This window comes from Gorilla gorilla, chromosome 9 (assembly GCF_029281585.2).
Source record: "Gorilla gorilla gorilla isolate KB3781 chromosome 9, NHGRI_mGorGor1-v2.1_pri, whole genome shotgun sequence".
NCBI classification, from domain to species: Eukaryota; Metazoa; Chordata; class Mammalia; order Primates; family Hominidae; genus Gorilla; species Gorilla gorilla.
In genome coordinates, this window is record NC_073233.2 from 9,039,552 (window position 1) to 9,055,926 (window position 16,375).

General features: G+C 55.6%; 1 protein-coding gene across 6 annotated transcripts in view; it reads left to right on the plus strand.

Annotated features, from left to right (window-relative positions):
• The window catches only part of KCNQ1 (potassium voltage-gated channel subfamily Q member 1), a 402,294-nt gene that overhangs the window by 109,173 nt on the left and 276,746 nt on the right, over positions 1–16,375 (plus strand). The window lies entirely within an intron of this gene.

Below are 16,375 nucleotides of genomic sequence, written 5' to 3' on the forward strand. Positions count from 1 at the left end.
TCCAAAGTGCTGGGATTACAAGCGTGAGCCACCATGCCCAGCTGTCATGATGCATTTTAAAACACCTTTTTGGATGTGACTGACTTCGGTTGTGTGTAGAACTTCCACGCCCACGCTCACGAGGGCGTCGCCTGCCGTGTGTTGGCTGTTGTGTCTGGTTTTGGCATCAGATGCCGCTGGCATCAGAGAATGAGTTGGGAAATATTTCCTGCCCTTCAATTTTTAGGAAGAGTTTGTGTAGAATTGCAATTATTTCTCCCTTAAACATTTGATAGCTAGAACATGTGGAGGAATCTGGGCCTGGAGTTTTCTTTGTGGAGAAGTTTGCCATTGGAAAGTCAGCAGATACAGGGCTATGCAGGTTGTCTATTTCTTCTTGATGAGGTTTTGATTGTTCATGTCTTTGAAAGTATTTGTCCCCAAGGAGCAGAAGCCCCAGCCCAAATTTGGAAACAAGACCATGTGGTGCTGACATGTCATTCCTGAGCAGCTTAGGGGCTGTGGGGTTCGCAGACCTCTGAATGCAGCCATCTGCAGGGGGACCCTCCTCAGTGCCCTGAGAGGGGGCCTGGGCTGGGTGGTCTCTGCTTCTGGCCATCCCACTGGGCACTGCCTCCCCAGGGATTCTGCAACAGGACACGGTGAGGGGCACGGGGGACAAAGATCAGACTTTCGCTGTTTCCTTCCAGCTTTGCTCCCCAGGGAGGCAGTCCCTTCTCAGAGGAATGAAATTTAAGAAGACAGGCCCTACAAATTCACGACAAGTCTGCTTTTGACTCTCCCGTTTACTGTGTAAACTTCAGCCCTAAAACAACATACATCCTTCTGAAGTTGTTCACATATTAGCTCTTAAAACAGCAAAATCCGTGCACAATTTCCTCTCAATCCCTTAAAACATTCCTGAAAGGGGGGGAAAAACTGTTTAAATTCACCGCCTGTTATTAAAATCTCTAGATCTGCAGAATCAGAGTGAGGTACTCAGCAGTCAGAAAACAGACTAGACAGGCCCGCGTGCACACACGCGCTGACACACGTGTACACACACACGTACACAGGGCAGCCTTTAATAACCGCAGGCCTTCCTGTCCCAACACTGCGCGGGCCCCTGAAGGGCCGGTGTGGGTTGCAGCTCCTCAATCTCTGCTAAAGTAAACAGGGTTCAACCCTGCGGCCTCCTCAGCACTCTCCCCAAGTCAAAAGAAGGGTGCTCAGCCCCTGGTCTCTTTGGTTTGCCGAACTTCTAGTGCTGGTGAAATTCTTAAATAAGACATTTTTAGAAGCTTCGGCTCCTGGCAGATAAAAATAATGTCTCCCGCTCTACCCCCTTTTCCCCCTATCCCAGTTCCAGCTAAGACAGTGATCACAGGGGTGTACCGTCTTTGGGGTTAACAGCCATCAGCAGTGGGGTTCCCAGGCTGAAAGTAAACCCTCGCTTAACTGGCCTGGAGACGGAAATAGCCCTGCCTGGGGAAGATGGGGGATTTGCTTTAAATACGTGTAAAGCTGCCTGCCGGGCGGCTGATGGTGTCTGCAGCCAGGCGTGGGCGTCTCCGGGCCATGGGCTCCCCCACCACAAATTGCAGGGCAGCCGGCTTGGGCCACTCCTGTGTGTGCAGGGCCCCGGGTATGATTCCTGGGAGGCAGCTCCCAAACTGTGGGGCTCAGCAGAGGGTTCAGAGCCTGATTTGCGGGCAGCCCCACCTGCCTTTTTGACTGTCCAGAGCCCTGAGTGCCTCCCACATGCCCACATTTTCCTGCCCCTGGGCCTTTTCTTCTGGTCGTCGGCCTGGAGTGCCTCCACTGGCACATTGAGTTCTGCCTTCAGAGCCTGGGTTTTCTGGTGGAATGGGGCAGGGGTAGGCTGATAGACCTCTTGGAGAGATAGGGCCCACTTTCTTGTAGGCCCACAGGGACCCCGCCTGGGGAGAGGGAAGCTTCAGGCCCTGAGGCCTATGGCCTGGACCTCTCTAGAGACCCTAAAACAGACCTCTGGCCTGGCCTTGCTGATGACCTGGAGCCCCTGGGTGCCAGCTGCAGCTCCCTGCCTGTTCAGGAGTCTGAGATCCAGGTATCAACTAGGTGGGTTCATTCTGAGGCTGTGAGGGAGTGTTCCAGGCCTCCCCCAGCTACTGTGGAAGGGTTCCTGGTCGACACATCGCACCAGACCGTGCCTCCGCCTCCACACGGTGCCCCTCCGGCCTACAAGTCCATGTCCAGGTTTCCCGTTTGATAAGAACACCAGTTGTATGGGAATAGGGGCCCACCCTAACCACCTCATCTTACCTAATAGCATCTGTAGCAACTCTATTTCCAAACAAGGTCACACTCTGAGGTGTGCTGGAGGGTATAGGACCTCAACATATGAATTTGGGGGGCGGGGGACACAGTTTAGCCGGTAGGAATACCTACCTGTCAGAGGATTCTTTAATCCAAGGCTCTGCAAACCATAACCTACAAACCTGGCTGCTGATCTGTATAAATAAGATTTGATTAGCACACAGCCACGTGTGCTTGTGAACATCTCATCTCTGGCTGTTTTTGTGCTATAACAGCACAAAATCGTCTGCTGGAGTTGTTGCAACAGAAATCGCGTGGCCTGCAAAGCCTAAAATATTTACTATCTGGCTTTAGAGAAAAAGCTTGTCAAGCCCTGTTCTAAACTATGAAAACAATGTCGGAGGTTGCTTTCTATGCCCACAGAACCGTTGATGGGGTGAAGGGAGAGGGGTGAAATGCAGTCACACGCAAATTCTTATCTTCCCGAGGAGAAAGCCTTAGGGAGCACACTACAGTGGACACTGTCTTTAGAGAGTAGCAGACTTGGCTGTGAGTTTGAGGAACCAGTGAAATGAGAGTTCAGTGAAATTCTCAACTTCGTGAGGATCAGAAAATGGATAATATGTGGGTCAACTAAATAACCGAAAGCAAAAGGGAGAAGTCAACAGAGTCAAACAGCAAATATAAAGATAGAAAGAGTCAAATCAAATGCATCCAACTTCACACCAAATGTAAATGGCCTGAATTCCTCTGTGAAAGACAGAGAAGGCCCTGCCATAGCTCTGGGCTTTTATCTTTTAACAAATACATTGCTCAGCAGCATTAAGTAAGGCAAAGCAATAATGGGTGGTTGAAAAATAAAGGAATAGCCAAAGAGATGCCAAGAAACTGCAAGCTAAAAGAAGAAAAGAGAGAGAAAAAACAGGGAGATCAGGATGAATATCAACACTGAAGCCCAAATAAGACAAGCGTGAATGAGATCAGGCACTATTAGAAGACCTGACTGTAATCTTTAAGGCATCAGACAACATAAAATACATAAAGAAAAACTATTGAAAATCTGCAAGGACAGGAATGTTAAATATGATAACGGGAGGAGATTTTAATGTACCTCTTTTGGAATAGGACAGTTCTAGTGGGCACAAAATAAGTGAGGACATGGACAGGTAAATGTTGTAATCATGAGCAATTTCAGATTCTAACAGTAATTTGAAATGACTCCTGTTCTTGTTATCTATAGCCATGTAACAAACCATCCACAAATCTAGCACCTTCAAAATAGGCATCATGCCTGAGCTCGCTAGCCTACAGTCTGGCAGGGCTCAGTGGGACGGCTCATCTCCCCTCTGCATAGTATCAACTGGGGCTGGAGCCTCCACAGCATTGCATCTACATGGCTGGTAAGGCTCCTGTTCATGAGGGCTTCTCCAAGGCTTCATGGATTCCTCACATCTCAGAAATGAACAGTCCAGGAGACAGGCAGTGCCAGGGACTGCAGAGCCACCTGGCCGTATTCTCTTGAGGCAGGTGTCACAGAGCCCAGGTTCAGTTGGGGAGGACTGGCAAATAACTTCATAGGACTGTGCTTTAAAACCAGCACTATCACTTCGAACCCTAGTAATGGAGTTGTTTTGTTCCCTTATGTCTGCGGAACACTTACAAAACCAATCATTCATGTGGCTACAAACAAATCTAACCTACCTCAAAAAATTGAGATTTAACTGGCCATGTTCTCTGATCAAAACCCAATATCATGAGAAATAAATGATTAAAAGATTGGGGAAGAAAAATACCTTACCTATTTGGGAATTAAGCAACACTCTCCTAAATAGCCAGAAAGAAGAGATTGATGTGGGAAGTGCGGGCCCTGTAGGGCGTTATGAGACGTAGGCCCTGCTGCCTGCCCCAGCCCCCACATCACTCCAGCTGCCCCCAGCACCAACTGTAGATGCTTTTATTTTGTAAATTCCATGCCAGTGCCCACATCACTTGCTGGTGGCTTCACTGTGTTTGCAAATGTTGTCCCCCACGTGGATTGAAATTCATCTATTGCCTGAAAGTAATGAAGTATGTGCCTTGCACACTGTGTAAGCATACGTGTTTATTCAGTGCGTCCTGGGTTCTCACCCCTTGCCAGGTGATGGGTTGATTCAGTGTGCTGGGGGTCTCCAGGCGGGGGGGTCCACATAGTTCTTGCTTCATCAGAATCTGCTGATAAGCCCAGTTCGGAGCAGAGATTAGATGGGCCAGCCTGTGGGCACTCTGCCTAGCGCCATCTGCCTCTCCCACCCCAGGCAGGTGTCAGGTGGCTGCTGCGCCCTGTGTCCGCCTCCTGACCTTGAGAACACCCAGGTGGGGGAGGAAGTGGGCCGCGCTTCGGGAACCCCCACCCCGCCGGCTCGTGCAGCGAGCTGGGTCCCAGGGCTGGAGGCACCTCATTAAACCGCCTGAAACGTGTGTAACTCTAGTCGGCCTCCGTAAGGCACCGGCAGTACATGTGAAATTAAAATTACTGAGAGGCCCCACTCTCCTCCCCTCCGTGGGTGGGCAGCCTTCATGCGGAGGCCAAGGCCCGGAAGCCAGCAGTCCTGGGAAAGATTTGGCCCCAATGATAATGGGCCCAAGAATGTGCTAGGCCCAGGGTGTGGTCCAAGTTACTTTCTTAGCTAACCTCTTCACCCTGAGAAGCCTCCCCCACTACACCCACACAGGGGGCCAGCTGCCTTGAGCGCCTCCTGCTCAGACCCAGGTGAGGTACCTGAGTGACAAATGTCAAGAGTTTGCAGTCCCAGAGCTACGGACAAGGGGCAAGGCGGGGCTGGAGGCACCGGCTCAGCAAGAGGGGTCACTTGAGCCTTGGCCTGCAGGGAGGTTTTGCTCAAGGAGTGTCCCTTGAGCAAAATATTGCACTTTCGTTGCTCTCTGAAAGCCTACCAGGCAGTCTTCCCAGAGGTGCTTCCCAGGAAGCCCGTGGAGAGGATGCATTCGACACCCAAGGCCTTATGGAATCAGTCCCGGGGCCTGGAGGGTCGTAGGGAAATGTGTGAATATGGCTCCCCTTAGGCCAGGGGTAGACGCAGGCGCAGGGAGGATCAGGAAAGCCCTGGATCTTGTTGACACCCCGGGATGTGCCCCTGTGGCTACTTAGACGTAGAGCCCGGGGCAGGGGGAGGGCCAGCTCCTGTGGTTTTAGCCTCCTGAGAGTCTCCCCAGACAGCCCACAGGGGACACTGGGCCTCATGCCGCCTGTCGGGATGGTGTCCGGGATGTGGGGACCAGACGACAGCTGTCACCCACTTGCAAGGCCCGGCTGCCCGGTGGATGGGAACGGCCGTCCCCATGACGACCCAGCAAGTCCCTTGCCTCTCTTGCTCACCAGGAAGAAGACACGTCCGGGCAGCTGGCAGGTGGGGCTAGTTCTGGAGGGAAAGAGGCCTCGTGCCTCCCAGAGTCACCCCGAAATCATTAACGGGGAGACAAGCACACAGAGCAGCTGGCCGATTGCAGCTCTGAAGGTCAGAGATGGCCGCCGGCTGTGGGAAGGCCTGTGGCTAGGGCTCTGCTGCCTGCTTCCTGGGCAGGGGCTCCTTCCTCCCTCTCTGTCTCTGGGGTCCCATGGGAAGTCAGGGTGGGGCCTGGTGTGTGGCTTCCGCTGGTTTCCTGGGTGTGTCTTCCTGCAGGGCCAGGACCCCCAGAGTGTTCCAGTGACTTCAGGGAGGGGCAGCCAGACCAGGAGGAGCTCCAGAGGTGCCCTGTGGGGAGAGGCAGCGTCCCAAACGCGGGGGAGGGGGTACCGCCAGCCTGGGGACAAATAGCAGCATCTCAGCCATGGGGGGCCGTGACATCCAGTCAGGAGGGGGTTAGCATCTCAGACATGGTGGGGAGATGTCCAGCCCAGGGGAATGAGGGGGGTGATGTCCATCCTGAGGAGGGGTGACATCCATCCTGGGGGGACGGAGGCGTGATGTCCATCCTTGGGGGATGGGGGGGTGACGTCCATCCTCCATCCTGGGGGGATGGGGGGTGACGTCCATCCTGGGGGAACGGGGGGGTGATGTCCATCCTCGGGGTATGGGGGGGTGACGTCCATCCTCCATCCTGGGGGAGTGGGGGCGGTGACGTCCATCCTGGGGGAACGGGGGGGGGTGATGTCCATCCTGGGGGAATGGGGGGGTGACATCCATCTTGGGGGGACTGGGGGGGTGGCATCCATCCTGGGACTGGGGGGTGGCGTCCATCCTGGGACTGGGGGTAGACATCCATCCTGGGGGGACTGAGGGGTGACGTCCATCCTGGGGGGACGGTGGGGGACGTCCACCCTGGGGGGACTAGGGGGTGACATCCATCCTGGGGGGACTGGGGGGGTGACGTCCATCCTGGGGGGACTGGGGGGTGACGTCCATCCTGGGGGGACTGGGGGGTGACGTCCATCCTGGGGGGACTGGGGGGTGACATCCATCCTGGGGGGACTGGGGGGTGACGTCCATCCTGGGGGGACGGGGGGGGTGATGTCCATCCTGTGGGGATGGGGGGGTGATTGACATCCATCCTGGGGGGGGAGTTGATGTCAATCCTGGGGGGACAGGGGGGTGACGTCCATCCTGGGGGCGGCTTATGTTCATCCTTGGGGGACGGGGGAAGGTGATGTTCCTTCTGGGGGGGCGGGGGGGTGACGTCCATCCTGGGGGAGACAGTAACATCCCAAACATGGGGGATGATGTCCAGAGTGGGGGTCTTCAGGTCTTTACGGGCCCCTCAGCCTCCCCTTCCACACCCCAAGTACAGCACCCACAAGGCAGGTGCCTGGGAGGGAGACACACCTGTCCCCTGCCTGAAGTTTCTCAGCAGGATTTTGGGCGCAAGGTGGGTAGTGAGCTGGTCTCAGCACTGAGCTTGCAGGTGGAGAAGGCGGGCCCCTGACTTTAGGGCGCTCTGGGTGGGATGAGGACAGACGTGGAGGAAAGGAGGGATCCCAGCAGAGGCAGCAGTGGATGGGGGAGGGCTTCACCGCAGGGAGAGTGAGGCTGAGCGGTGCCCTGCAGGACAGATAGGAACTCCCAGGCTGGAGCTGTGGACAGATAGGAACTTCCACATCCAGGAAGGCCAGGTGACGTGGAGGGCCCCAGGCAGCTGGGCCAGCGCGGGACGGGGCATCAGGTCAGCGGGGCTCTTCTGTGCTGTGTGCAGCATGAGAGTCTGTACCCCACCTGTACTCAGGACCCTGCCCCCCGAGGATGAGGTCGCTTCCCTCTTGAGCACATGGGACACCACCTTCCTGCTCCACTATTCCCATGCCGTTTCCACAGGCCCAGGCCACTGTTGTCATTTCGCCCTCCCCACATTCCTAGGAGGTGGGCACTGCTGGTGCCCTGTTTTACAGGTGTGGATGCTGAGCACGGAGAGGCTGAGCTGCTCGTCTGGGTCCCCCGCCTGGGCCTGGGATGCCACCAGTGTCCTCACACCAGCCTGCTCCTGCCCTGTGCCCATCCTCCTGCTTAGCGATCCTTTCTCTTGCTAATGTGTGGGACAGGGGGCTCTCAGGGGGCCTGGCCAAGGTAGCAGGTCCCCCCACCATACTCCCAGTGCCACCCCTGGCTGCCTGGAGCTAGCTGTGCAGGGGCCCAGAAGCCCTCCCCTCCGAGGAGGTGGGCCTGTTCCAGGCTACCTTGGGCGGGCAGGGCCTTGGGTGGCCAGGGCCTCAGGAGGGACACAGAGGGCCCCACTCAAGGTCGCGGGCTGCACGTTCCATGGGGCCTGGGGAAGCAGCCGAGCAGAAGGATGCAGAAGGAGCAGAAGGAGCAGAAGCAGCCCGACTAAGGCTGGCTCAGCGTGGCACCCCAGTGGTGCCCGCACTAAGGGGACACTTGGCAGGGGAGGGACTGTGGCAGGGCAGGGTCATGTCCCCAGCAGTAAGGCCAGGACAGGGCAGCCGGACCCCGACTGTGCCACCCTCAGCCCAGTGGATGGTGCATCTCACCTGGGCCTGGCCGGCTGCACTGTGGCGCCTGCCCCAGGCCAGGCTACCTTGCGCCGGGCGGGGACTGGTGCTCCCCGGGGGGTGGGGGTGAGGGTGGGGGTGAGTGTGGATGAGGGCCCCAGCTGTGCCCAGCACGTCACTGGGGGCCCACAAGCGCTCAGCACAGGCTGGCGGCTGGGAGCAGCTGGCCACAGGCAGGCCCTGGGACAAAGGGCGCTTTGAGCCGCCTGAGTGCCTGCATTGCCCTCCGGCCAGCTGACCCTCCCCGGAGCTGAGGCTGGCTCTCTCTGTGGCTTATCAGGGCCGGGCCGGTGTGGAGTTGGAACAGCTGGCTCCAAAGCCCGCCAGCCAGGCTGTATGCTGTGGGGACCACTGCCCCCACAGGGAAGCGCCTGGCTCAGCACAGGCCCAGCCCTCTGGCTTCCTCGCTATGGGAGGGGGTGAGACCCTAATCCCAGGTCCCCACAGCACCCTCAGCCTAACCCCTGTGTCCACCCCTCTTCAGAGTCTCCAGGCCCCATCTTGGCCTGATGAGGCCTCATTGTCTCCTAAAAAGTGTGGGTACAGATCTCAGGCTTTTCAGGGGTGGGTGGATTCCTGGCTCCAGTGGAAGGTCCCCAGGCCTAAGTCTATGGGGGCGCCAGGGAGGCCGGCTGTGTTTCTGCATCCTTGACCCTGGCCCCTTCCACAAAGCTCAGCTCTGATCCTTCGTATTTAATCTTCATCTTCCGCCGTCTTTAAAATTAATTTTCCTTTAAAGATACTGTAGAGCAGTAACATCAGAGACACCAAAATAGACAAAAGAGATAATAGAAGAGTAATATCAGAGACACTAAAGTCCTCGCGATAAGGGTCTGCGAGGCTTCCTTTATGTTTTGCAAAAAAATCTATATATTTCATCCCGAAAGACAGGATGTGAGCGCAGCTGGTCAGAACCAGTTATTTCAGGCTGCCCTGTGATCTTTCCCACGTGATTGATTGACACAGGGACCTTCTCTAGGGTCCTAAATTACGTGGTTCCAGCAGCATGGAACTTCAAAACACATTGAACCCCAGAAAATCTTCGCTATGTTGGAGATTCGCCGGCTGATAAAAGCAAAACAATAGATAAGATGGCCAGGTCGACCTTCAGCCTTCTCGGAGAACACCGGTTCCACGGCCGGTTGCAACACGTTTGAGCCAAAGTGCGACCTTTCCCCCCTCTGTTCACTCGGAGACTAAAAATCCCAGATAAGCACCTGCTTTGCTAAACCCTTGCTGGCCCTCCGGCTTTGGGCAGGTCTCCTGTTTATGCCGCTGTAACCCCACAACACCGGATACCAGCATGGGGCCGGCCTGCGGGGCCGTGTGTCTCCTCCTGTGTGACCTTGAGCTACCTTGAGCTTCCATTTTCCTTCCGCACCGCGCACTGATCTCCCCTGGGTTGAGGTTGAGGGTCCCAGGGTCTGTCTGCCTAATGACAAGATTTCAGTACCAATAGTGAAGCCGTCAGTGGCAGTGACTGTGCCTTAGGGTGTCCCGTTGGCATCCAGGGCCCCCCGTGAAGGATGGCACTGAGCTCCATTCAACTTAAGTCTTGTCAGCGTTCTGATGAAACAAGATTAGGGGAGTTTTACAGCTTGCCTGTGTTTTTCCACCCAGGGCCCTTTGCACTGCCTGCTATTTGTTTTCTGTCTTCATCCTGAGGGGGCTCAAGGTCTGCGTGCCATTTTGCAATTGACAAATGGCTTGTGCTTAGCTATTTCGTTTAATGCTGAACTAACAATAGTCAGTGAAGATTAAGAACTAAAGGCTCAAGGACAGCTGCAGATGACCACAGCTGGAGTGTGGCAGATACTCGGGGCCGCTGGGTGGCCCTGAAGGCCCACAGAATCCTTTTGGAGACCTGACCCGCGGGAGCCCAGGTGAGCAACCGCCACGGGCCAAGGCCCCTCAAGGCACTCATTTCAGTATCAGAGAACACACATAACGTAAAAGTCACCATTTCAGCCATTTCAGCCATTTCACAGCGTGCAATTTGGTGGCATTTAGTACGTTCACAAGACGGTGCAGCCAACACCTGTCTCCGGTTCCAGAGCTTTTTCATCACCTCAAAAGGAAAACCATCCCCATTGCCCTTCTCCTACTTCCTGACAAACATGTTCTTTTTAAACATTATGGTGAAATATAAGGCCAGGCGCGGTGACTCATGCCTGCAATCCCAGCACTTTGGAAGGCTGAGGCGGGCGGATCACCTGAGGTCAGGAGTTTGAGACCAGCCTGGCCAACATGGTGAAACCTCGTCTCTACTAATAATACAAAAAGATTAGCTGGGTGTGGTGGTGCGTGCCTCTAATCCAGCTACTCAGGAGGCTGAGGCAGGAGAATCACTTGAACCCGGGAGGCAGAGGTTGCAGTGAGCCGAGATGGTGCCACTGCACTCCTGCCTGGGTGACAGAGCAAGACTCTATCTCAAAATAAAATAAAATGGAAATATGTTTTACCATCTTAACCCTTTTTAAGATCACAGTTCCTTGCGACCTTCGCCACCATCCAGCTCCGGAGCTTTTTTCATCTTGCAAAACTGATGAAAGTCTGTCCCCATTAAACACTCACTCCCTACTCCCCCTTCCCCAGCCCCTGGCACCCACCATCTACTTTCTACCTCTGTGAATCTGACGACTGTAGCGACCTCACATGAGTGGAAGCAGATAGTATTTGTCCTTGTGTAACTGGCTCATTTCACTGAGAGTAATGTCTTCAAGGTTCCTCCATGTTGCAGCCTGTGTGAGAATCCTCTTCCTTTTTAAGGCCAAATCCTATTCCATGGTATGGAGGGACCACATCTTCTGTCTCCGTCGGTGCACTGAGGGACACTGGGCTGGTTCCACTTTTTGGCTGTTGTGAATGGTGCTGCTGTGGACATGGGTGTGTGTGGATCTCCTTTAAAGAGACCGGGGACAGACTCCAAAGTGGAATTGCTGGGTCGTACAGTAATTCTATTTTTTTTCTGGCATGTTATTTAAATAGACTATTTGTTAGAGCAGTTTTAGGTTCACAGCAAAATCGAGCGGCTGGTCATTTGATGCTGTAAAGGAGCTGCAGCATTCTACATCCCCCAGCGGCACACAAGGTCCCAACTTCTCCGGATCCTCGGGAGCACTTGCCACTCTCTTTGGGGTGGCAGCCACCCTAATGGATGAGAGGTGGCATCTTGTTGTGGTCTTGATTTGCATTTCCCTGATGATTAGTGACACTGGGCACCTCTCCGTGTGCCTCTTGGCCATCTGTGTATCTTCTTCACAGAAATGACTGTCCAAGCCCTTTGCCTATTTTTTAAAAATTGAGTTGTTAGGAACTTTGGTTTTTAAAATAATTTTAAAGCACACAAATAATACACCTGAGAGCCAACTTATAACACGCCCCAGGATGGACATGGATTCACACTCATGGTAGAACAGAGCTGGGGGTGCAGTGTGGGATGGGCTGAATTGTGGCCAGGGGAAAGACCCGTGGCCTATCTTGTTTTGGGGGGCAGGGACCCAGAAACCCATTGCTTTTAGGCCTTGCTAGAAAAGCACACAGTCGAACGTGTGGGTCTGATGTGGAGTGCAGTGGCATCAGCCAAGGCTCCGAGGCGTTTCTTCCCACTTCACATGTCTTTTCTGTTGTTTCTGCGAAGGTGTCTCAGGGAGGGGCAGAACCCACGGGGTTTGGCTTCCTGACCATGAACGTCTTTGTCCCAGGCCCTTCACTGGGTCTGGAGGAAGGAGGGTGCTGTGGTCCTGGTGGCTCTTGTGCCTGCACCCACCTTGGGGCCGTCTGACACCCACACCCTCCCTCCAGGCCAGACCCAGCTCTCCAGCTTCCCGGCTGCCCACTAGATGACCACCAAGGCAGGGCGGCTGGTGGTGCTGACGGCTCTGTGAGGCCCAGGCCTGTCTTCCCCACCTCACCCCACAGGGCTGAGACACCTCCCTGTCCCCTGGCAGGGCTGGAGGCTCTGGAGTCTCTCTTGGTTACCCTCTCTCTCCCAGGGCCACTTTTGCAGCCTGGTGTCCTTATCTCATGTCTGGGTCCCCTTTGCCAAGGGTCCTCCAGCCTTTGGCCTGCATCCACTTGTCCGGCAGCAACAGGATCACTTCCAGAACCACCGCCATACCCAGGTCACGTCTGTGCATGAGAGTGGTCAGCCCTCCATGGCAGGCCTGGCCTCACCTGCCAGTGTCCTCTCCCACACCTGAGGACACCTGTACCTTGTCCCGGGGCGGGGCTCTCTCTGCCATGGACGCCAGCCTTCCCTCCCCTAAGCTGCGGGTGACCTGACCTAGTTGAGCCTGGCTTTCCTCCTCTGTAAAATGTGAACAGAGGCCACCACCCCTATTATGTGGGTCTGTGTTTGCTCTGTGCACGTCTCGGTGCCCAGCTCTGAGGCCCTTTTGTCCATGAAGCCATCCGCAGCCAGGAGGCGGCCTTGCCTTAGTCTGAAGGAGAGTGACCAGGGTAGGAGGGGCCTCTTTGTCCCTTTGGTCTGTTTGTGGTCTCAGTGGAGACCAAGGACGGCTCTTCTTCTCGTATCTATGGGGCAGAGCTCAGGGCCGCACTCCATCAGCGTCCCGGACCATTGCATCCTTGACCCCGGGGGGCTTGCAGGCGCCACATAGATCTTGTGAGAGGCGCTTTGTGGGGCTGGATGATCCTGGGTGCCCCTCAGAGAAGGCCCTGGGGCTGGCCTTGTTATCAGTGGGGGAGTCAGGAAGTACCCTGGTTCTGTACCTGTGGTGGATGGGGCTCTCAGAGCGGTTGGGGGTGATGGGGGTGCTGAGCTGGCCTGAGAAGGGTGGGGTAACCTAGGGGGTGGAGTGGGGGAGGGAGAGAGCACTCCAGACACAGGGTCCTGAGGAGGCAGGGGTGCCCCAGGGAATGGGGGACACCTGGGGCCCATGGGAGGCTCTGGGGGAGACTGGGCGGTGAGCCCCCAGGAAGGAGGCCTCAGGGACAGCCCTAGACTGTCACCCTCAGTGTGGACAGCAGGAGCTATGGCAGCTGCTTGAGCAAGGCGGGCAAGGGAGAAGTACCAAATGTGTGCAGGTTCTGGGGAGGAGCTTGAGGCCCCTTTAGTTCACCTTTGGAACTTAGGACCAAGTCTGCAAATACAGATGAACCCAGGGTTAGGAGGGTGGCTGGGGCATCACCCACCTGGGGTCTGGACTGCTGGAACCAGGGGGAGGCAGGCCTGCCATTCTGTGAGCCTGCTTTAGACTGGGGATGTGGTCCCGTGAATCAGGGGTGGGCCATGGCATGGCGTGGGGGACCAGCCCTCCTCCCTGTCCCCAGCTGAGTGTGAGCTCCCTGGGGTCTTGCTCTGGCCTTGGCCCTGGGTGTTGTCCCACACAGCCCAGGAGAGCGTTTGAGGCTGATGGTGGTGGAGATAGTTTTATCTCTGAGCAAACATTCCATCTTGCTGTTTCCAGCCTAGAGATGGTGAGGGGACTTTTCCTTGGCTCTTTCCTGGCCTGCTAGCAGCACCAGCCTAATTAACCTGACAAGCGGGGCCTCCCCAGCCACGCAGCCTTGCACTGCCTTCCCACATCCAGCTGGATTTGGGGATCAGTGTTGTTTTTAGTTATTCCTGCCACCTTGTCCCACAGGCAGGAGTCCTGCCATCTTATAAGGCCAGCCCCTAAACAGGTTCCCTGAGTGTTAGGTCAAAATAACTTTAGAAAGACACGCAGCTATCCACAGCAATCCCTAATAGTTACTTATCTATTTCAAGGTATAACATAAGACACACCTATCATTTCAGACCTGCCTAGGACATGCCTGGAGAAGGTATTTAAGTAATTTTTAAAGTGCATCAAAACAAGGTCAGGCACGGTGGCTCACGCTTATAATCCCAGCACTTTGGGAGGCTGAAGCAGGCAGATCACCTAAGGTCAGGAGTTCCAGACCAGCCTGGCCAACATGGCAAAACCCCATCTCTACTAAAAAAAATACAAAAAATTAGCCAGGCGTGGTGGCATGCGCCTGTAGTCCCAGCTACTCAGGAGGCTGAGGCAGGAGAATTGCCTGAACCTGGGAGGCAGAGGTTGCAGTGAGCCGAGATCATGCCACTGCACTCCAGCCTGGGCGACAGAGCAAGACTCTGTCTCATAAATAAATAAATAAATAAATAAATAAATAAATAAAGTGCATCAAAACAAGAAAAACCCTGCTAAGGGCCAGTCTGCTGGGTGGTGGATGGGTCAGCAGAGCTGGGCTGGGAGCCGCTATGCCTCCCCATCAAGGCCACCAATAGTCGGGTGAGCCGGCCTCTGTGCCGTCATGGGCACCCTGTCTCAGCTCCGGGGACTTGGAGCTCTGTGTTTCTGTGGCCTTTTTCATGATGACCAAACAAAGGCGGGTGTTATGGTGTCCAGGCCCGGTCTCCCTAACGGGCAGGTTCTCAGAAGCAAAGACCGACGAGACAGAGCTCCTGCTACCAGAGAGCCCTAGGCCGGCTCATTGGAATAGTCATTTATTTGTTCCTTCATTCGTTCATTCAGCATGTCCATGTTGAGCACTGACTGGAGCAGGTCCTGTTCTGGGGCCTGGGAAATGGGGGTGGATAAGACCAAGGTAGCCTCTTCTCTAAGGAGCTCAGCCGGACCTCAGCCTAGAACCCTGGTCCCCAGGAGCTGAGGACAGAGGTGGGACCCACATCCCCCCCCCCCCATGAAGCCCCAGAGCCTGCAGGTGTCCATACCTTTTGTTTTTGTTTTTTGAGATGGAGTCTCGCTCTGTCACCCAGGCTGGAGTACAGTGGTGTGATCTCAGCTCACTGCAACCTCTGCCTCTCGAGTTCGAGCGATTCTCCTGCCTCAGCCTCCTGAGTAGCTGGGATTACAGGGCATGTGCCACCATGCCAGGCTAATTTTTGTATTTTTAGTGGAGACAGGGTTTCACCATGTTGATCAGGCTGGTCTTGAACTCCTGACCTCATGATCTGCCTGCCTTGGCCTCCCAGAGTGCTGGGATTACAAGCGTGAGCCCCTGCACCTGGCCCACACCCTTTCTTTACCTTACACCCCTGCCATCTCCAGTATGCACCTGACCGCACACCCCCCCACACCCCTGAAGGATTTCATGTCATGAGCCAAAAACATTTTTGCAAAAGGAAAGCAACTAAGCTCCCAGCGTGTCTCCCCTTATCCACTGGGCTTGTCCCAAACACATGCCGTATGGTGTATCATTCCATCCTAATTAATAACATTTGGGAGCCAGCGATGGCAGTGTCCAGCTGACTGCTCATAGTGGACTCCCTGGTGGGGGTGTGGCATGGGAGCAAGGCCAGCCACTGTCACCCAGTGGGAGCAGAAGTCCCCTCCAGGGCCCAGCTTCTGAGGGAGGACAGGCAGGAGTCCACCGGAAGTGGGCCTGAGACGCCGTATGCCTGTGGCTTTGTGGCTTTGTGTGGCTAGCGCCTCTCACACGTGGGGGCTGGTTTCATCTTCCAGCCCCACACACCTTCCCCAAGGGCCTCCCGTACACCCCGGCTGCCTGGGCGCTGGGCTCCAGCCTGCAGGTGGCCGCTGCACTTTAAGTGTCACAATGGGCTGCACTTCACATGAAAGCTGCATTTTGGCAATAAGTCCCCACCAAGCCCACGGAGCCTGGCCCTGCTGCATCCACACTTTACAGCTGAGGAAACTGAGGCCCAGCTTTCCACTTCTGTGCCTGGGGGTGGGATCCAGCTCCAAGGGTCTTCTTCCCACTCCTCCAGGAACCTCCGCCCTCTGGTGTCGGTGGAGTTGAGGAGGTGTTGGGGTGTGGAGGGGCCAGGTGACTCCCTGTAAGGGCAAAGTGATCCAGAGGCTGCCCCTACCCCAGGTACACCAGGCTTAAAGGCCAGCTGTGAGGCTTTCCAGGGCTGGATCTGGTGGGAAAGTGCTTATCACGGAGGGCACCTGGGGTTCCTGGCGTGGGACCCCGTCTGACCCAGGCTGGGGTTCCTGGCATGGGACCCCCTCTGACCCAGGCTAGGGTTCCTGGCGTGGGACGCCCTCTGGCCCAAGCTGGGGTTCCTGATGTGGGGCCCCCTCTGACCTAGGCTGGGGTTCCTGGTGTGGGGCCTCCTCTGGCCTGGGTGGGCCTGGCCTGAGA